Here is a 5736-nt window from a genome sequence, read left to right on the forward strand (position 1 = left end):
CTCTTTCCCCCTTTAGCTGCATGTAGACAGCAGTTGACCACAGTCAGGCCAGCTCCCACACTGCCCTCCGGGGACTGTGCGAGCCCGAACCTCGGCCCCTGCCTGCCCCAGCTCCCGGCCAGGCAGGAGCGGGGGTACCCAGGGTTGGTGCCCGGACCCCACAGCCTCCCGCCTCAGCGTCCGCCTGAGGCAGGAGTCCCAGCCGATGCAGCTGGCAAGTCAGGTCGTGAGGACTGGCCCTGCCAGCTCCACCTCTGTCCAACCACAGTGTCAGCAGAAGCCCAGGCTGCCACCCGCCCTCCAGGTGGGCAAGACAGGGCACTTCCCTCCGCCCTTTTACAACCAGCAGGGGTGCCAGCTCCAGGCCAGGCTGGTGGATTTGAGAGAACCATCGCATTTGGGACTCAAAACAAAGGCTGGTGAGGACAACCTGCCCCACAGACCCTGGGCAAGGCGACGTCACCTCGACCCCACGGCCGCTGTCCAGAGGGCGGTGGGGAGAAACTTCCCCAGTGTCAGCGTCCCACCTCCCGAGGGTGCAAGCGTTCCTCAGCACCAGAGCCTCACATGAAAGCCTTCGTAACTGGTGTATGTGCATGTGTGTGCCTGCGTGTGTGCGCATGTGCATGTGTGCGTGTGTGCGTGTGCACGTGTGCATTGTTGCATTGTGCATTGTGTGTACATGTGTGCATCTATGCATGTGCACTGCGTGTGTGTGCATTGTTGCATGTGTGCATTGTGTGTACGTGTGCATGTGCGTTGCTTGTGTGTGCATGTGCATGCGTACATTTTGCATGTGTGTCCATATGTGTACATTGTTGCATGTGTGCACTGTGTGTGCATGTGCGTAGAAAGGAATCAGATTAGCATTTCCCTAAGTTATTCCCACAGGACGTTCTTAGGTGCTAAGTGACAAAGGAGGTCTAAGTTTTGGAGACTGTAAATGAGGTTAAGCACTTAGCGTTCTTCACTCAGGACCCCCAGAAGCTTTAAGTGCTCGCACACGTGGGAGCAGAGAGAGCGAGAAAGAGGGAGGAGGTGACATGAGCACCGCCCCCCAACCTTGTCTCCCTGCAGGGAGCCAGTCTGGGCCAGTCTGCCGCAGCCCAGGTGAAGGGAGATTCTGGGGCCCCAGGCAGACATCCCCCTGCAGCACGTTAGTGGCAGACCAGCCAGGCATGGCCTGAGGGGGCCTCTGCCTCAGCTGAGCGGGTCCCACGACGGGGACAGCCTCCCAGGGGAGTTGGTGTGTCCAGGTTTCAGCCAGCAGGAGAGGCTAGTGGGCAGGCTGCAGTCAAAGGCGGATTCAGGATGGGGCCCAAGCAGACCTGCGTCATTATTTACAGAATTTGAGACACCCCCTCCTCTGTCCCCAGTCAGCCTGACCAGCTGACCCAGATTCCCAGAATCTCCATCTTGTCGGGGTTGGAACAGCAAGAGGGACCTCACTCAGTTTCTCAAGCTGTAACGTGCATGTGGCCCCTTGGAATCGGGTTAAAGTGCAGGCTCTGAGCTTCTGCGTTTTCCACCAGCCCCCGAGGGGTGCTCCTGCCGCGCGGCTGTGGGCCACACTTAGCAGCGAGGTCCTAGCCAGTCCAGGAAGGCTCCCTGGAAGAGCAGACCTACTAGAGAGGGGAGACCGGAGGGAAAAGATACCAGGAAGCAGAGCTGGGGCTGCAGAATAATAGGAAAGTGGAGAGAGCCTGACAGCAAGACCTCTGGGGGCCCGGACTTGAAGCAGGCACGGGGTGGGAGGCCCAGAGGAGGCCCAGAAGGTGGACGCCAAGGCCAAGCAGCCGGCCAAGTCTGCCCCGGACCCCACGGGGAGGGTGACAGTAATTCACTTGCAAGGCCCGGGGACCCCACCCAGGTAAGCCCTAATTCCTTGGAAGAGGGGTGTGCCGTCAGCTCCCCCCGCAGCGGGGGGCTGCAGGGCAGGGCAGGGTGGGCCCATCTTCCCATGACCAGCGGTCCCAGGCTTGACTCAGGAGGGAGAGAGCAGGAAGGAGGGGCGGTCAAGGCCCGCCCTGTGCCCTGGGCTGGGTGAGGGGAGCCTAAGCTGGGGGAATCTGAGGGGGGGCAGAGGGGGGCCGGGCACCCCCTGGAAGGAGGACAGGGGACACACACAGTATCCGAGATGCCAGCAAACACTCCCAGGCACCCGCCCCCCCGTGTGCCAGCTGCTGCTCCAAGCTCTCAGATCTAAATAAGCTCATCTCATCCTCACAATGACCCAGTGGTCACGTCACCCCGTTTTACAGACGAAGAAACAGAGGCACAGGAAGTTTACTTAGACAGTCTGTGATACAACTGGGACTAATCCAGGGCGGGTGGCTTCAGAGGCTGTGGCCTTAACAACAGGCTCCGGGGCACCCATGGGCTCCCCACTCCCCACCTGCCCCCTTCCCCGGCCCAGTCCCGGCCCAGCCCCAGCCCAGCAGGTGCAGAATGGGCTCTGATGGCCAGGACAACGGTCCCACTGTCGGCCGGCAAGGCAGCCCAATCTCCTTCCTGGGAAAGACTCCTTTCCTACTGGTCCCCCCAACCATTCACTCACGGCCCTGAAGCCCTGGCCTCTCCATTGCCACCAGCTGAAAACTCTGTGAATTCCCTTCCAGTGATAAATTCTTCCGAGTGTCAAATATCCAGCTGCCCCGGCCCCAGGGCCACGAATCTCTCTGTACCTTTCCCAGGAGCAAGATTCTTTCTGACCTTTTTAGAGCACTGGGGATGGGCGGCCCGTCCAGTGCCATGCCTCAACTCCCTGGGGATAAACGGTCATTCATTCATTCATTCAACAAACAGTCACTGCACACTTTGTGCGCTAGCCACAGTCTTGATGCTGGGGATTCAGATGGGAATTTGTCAAAAAAGACAAATCCTGGGTCTCTTACAGCTTACAGTGAATGGAGAGAGACAGAAGAAAAACAAGATAAACAGTGAAAACACACAGTATGCAGACAATGAATAATAAAACAGGAAAGGGGCCGGAAGCGCCACGGGGAGGGGAGGGCACAGCAGGGTTAGCCTTTGGCCAGGGATGCCCACCTCCAAGAGGCGAGGTCTCCTTATGAAAGTCTCATTTCTACCTCAGTAACGGCCACAACCGAGCCCCAGGGAAGCCCCTTCCCTGCACAGTGGTGGGTCAAGGCCCCGGACTTAGCCGTTTCGTTTCTTTGAACCGTCACATCTTAGTTATGAACACTCCACCCTAACCCACCTCAGACGCCTGCTTCACGTTCAACTGACGGCTCCCCGCCTTCCCCACCGCCAGCACGCATAGACCTGGGGGGACAGGGCCTGCGCTCCGCCATCCCCCATGCCTCTTTCCACGCGGACCCCGCTCGTGGGGGTGGGCCAGGGAAAGGAGACAGCGGCTCTTACCTGGTCCAATGGGTATCAGGCCATTCCCCTCCCCTCCACGTAGAGGCTCCATCGGGTCCTCTGCTTCGTCGTCTGCAGGCTCAGAGGGGCCGGAGGGCGCCCGAGAGGTCAGTCGTGGAGGGGACAGTCCAAGCGGCAGACTCACCGGACTGCAGCTCTGGGCCATGCTGTGATGAGCCCACTTCTCTTCAGGGACACTAAACCACTCCCTGGGACCCCACGTTCCCAGCCCCCCAGCTTTCCACAGTCAAGCCCCCCAGACCGCCTTCTCTTGCCCTGGGGAGGGGTAGCTACTTTGAGCCTTTCTAGAACTTACGGTGACCCCTCCCCACCCTGTCCCCTGCAGCTGGTCCCACAGCGCCCGACGTGCACCTCGGCCTCCGTGGACGGAGCAAGCCCTGGCAAGTCCAGAGGCCGCCCCAGCCAGGCCGCCGAGGCCCTGGCCAGCGGCCCAACCTGTTTCTTCCACCCCGTCTCTTCTGACTCTGGGAGGACCTTGAGCCCCCTCACAGCCCCCCATCCAAGCTCCCCCAAGCCCCACCGGCCACACGCAGTCACCCCTGGGCCCCCTCCTGGGTCTGGGGGTGTCCAGGGCACACGCAGGTGGTGTGGTCTGCCCCACGGAGGACGCGCCCAGGGTAGAGACCTCGCGGGCCCTGGATCGTGGCAGGAAGCCTGTGGCTAGAGCAGCAGTGGTGGGAGTGCGGGCTCTCTTTCCAGTCCTGGGCCACAGGAGCCCTCATGGCAGAACGCAGGATGGCTGCATCCCGAAGCCCACGGCTGAGCCCAGCTGCGTGTGTGTTTCTCCTGTAGCAAGGCTTTCCTGGTGAAGGAAACTGCACGGGCACAACTTCTGGGGCAAATGCCCATCTCGCTGTGGTGCGTCTCTGAGCAGCTCTGGTTCGGAGCAGCTGGGTCTGGGGGCACGTCCCTCGGGCGGCAGACTGCTCTTCCCACCAGGCCCTCCCAGGTCTGGGGTGATGCTGGAGGGACCAGGTGAGGCGGGCCTGGGGAGTGGATCAGAACCTGCGCACTGGAAACAAAAGCAACCTGCAGGGCACTCTCGCCACAAGATTCTACACCAACGATCTCAGAACCCCATCTCTTCATCTACTCCGCTCCCAGCCAGGACCTCAGCTGCCCCACCTGCTGCCCCACCGTCGCCACGGTAACAGCCTCCCACCTGGTCTCCCCAGGTGCCTTCTGGCAGCTTCACAGCCGAAGTGATCTTTTTGAAACGTAAACCAAAATGTGTCCTCCTGCCTGAAACCCTCGGTGACTTCCCATCACACCGAGGAAAATCGACCCCCTTCCCCCAGCCCCCAGGACCCTGCTGGCCTCCCTGACTCCTCTCCCACCCCCTCTTGCCTGGCTATTTCAGGCCCCGGATCACACCAACCTCCCTGCCCTGCATTCCCTCTGCTCCCCACAGCTCCGGTCTCCCCCTCTGTGGACCCCTGCTCACTCTGGGCGCCAAGCCAGCCATGGCTCCCACATTCCACATGTGTGTGTCTAAGTGTCTACATGTGCATACCTCTATCTGCATATTAGTATCTATCTATTCATTGGCTTAATGTGTTCACAGGAGCCTCATGGCAGAACGCAGGATGGCTGCATCCCGAAGCCCACGGCTGAGCCCAGCTGCGTGTGTGTTTCTCCTGTAGCAAGGCTTTCCTGGTGAAGGAAACTGCACGGGCACAACTTCTGGGGCAAATGCCCATCTCGCTGTGGTGCGTCTCTGAGCAGCTCTGGTTCGGAGCAGCTGGGTCTGGGGGCACGTCCCTCGGGCGGCAGACTGCTCTTCCCACCAGGCCCTCCCAGGTCTGGGGTGATGCTGGAGGGACCAGGTGAGGCGGGCCTGGGGAGTGGATCAGAACCTGCGCACTGGAAACAAAAGCAACCTGCAGGGCACTCTCGCCACAAGATTCTACACCAACGATCTCAGAACCCCATCTCTTCATCTACTCCGCTCCCAGCCAGGACCTCAGCTGCCCCACCTGCTGCCCCACCGTCGCCACGGTAACAGCCTCCCACCTGGTCTCCCCAGGTGCCTTCTGGCAGCTTCACAGCCGAAGTGATCTTTTTGAAACGTAAACCAAAATGTGTCCTCCTGCCTGAAACCCTCGGTGACTTCCCATCACACCGAGGAAAATCGACCCCCTTCCCCCAGCCCCCAGGACCCTGCTGGCCTCCCTGACTCCTCTCCCACCCCCTCTTGCCTGGCTATTTCAGGCCCCGGATCACACCAACCTCCCTGCCCTGCATTCCCTCTGCTCCCCACAGCTCCGGTCTCCCCCTCTGTGGACCCCTGCTCACTCTGGGCGCCAAGCCAGCCATGGCTCCCACATTCCA

This window comes from Lipotes vexillifer, unplaced genomic scaffold, assembly GCF_000442215.2.
Source record: "Lipotes vexillifer unplaced genomic scaffold, Lipotes_vexillifer_v1.1 scaffold1201, whole genome shotgun sequence".
In the NCBI taxonomy this organism is placed as follows: Eukaryota; Metazoa; Chordata; class Mammalia; order Artiodactyla; family Lipotidae; genus Lipotes; species Lipotes vexillifer.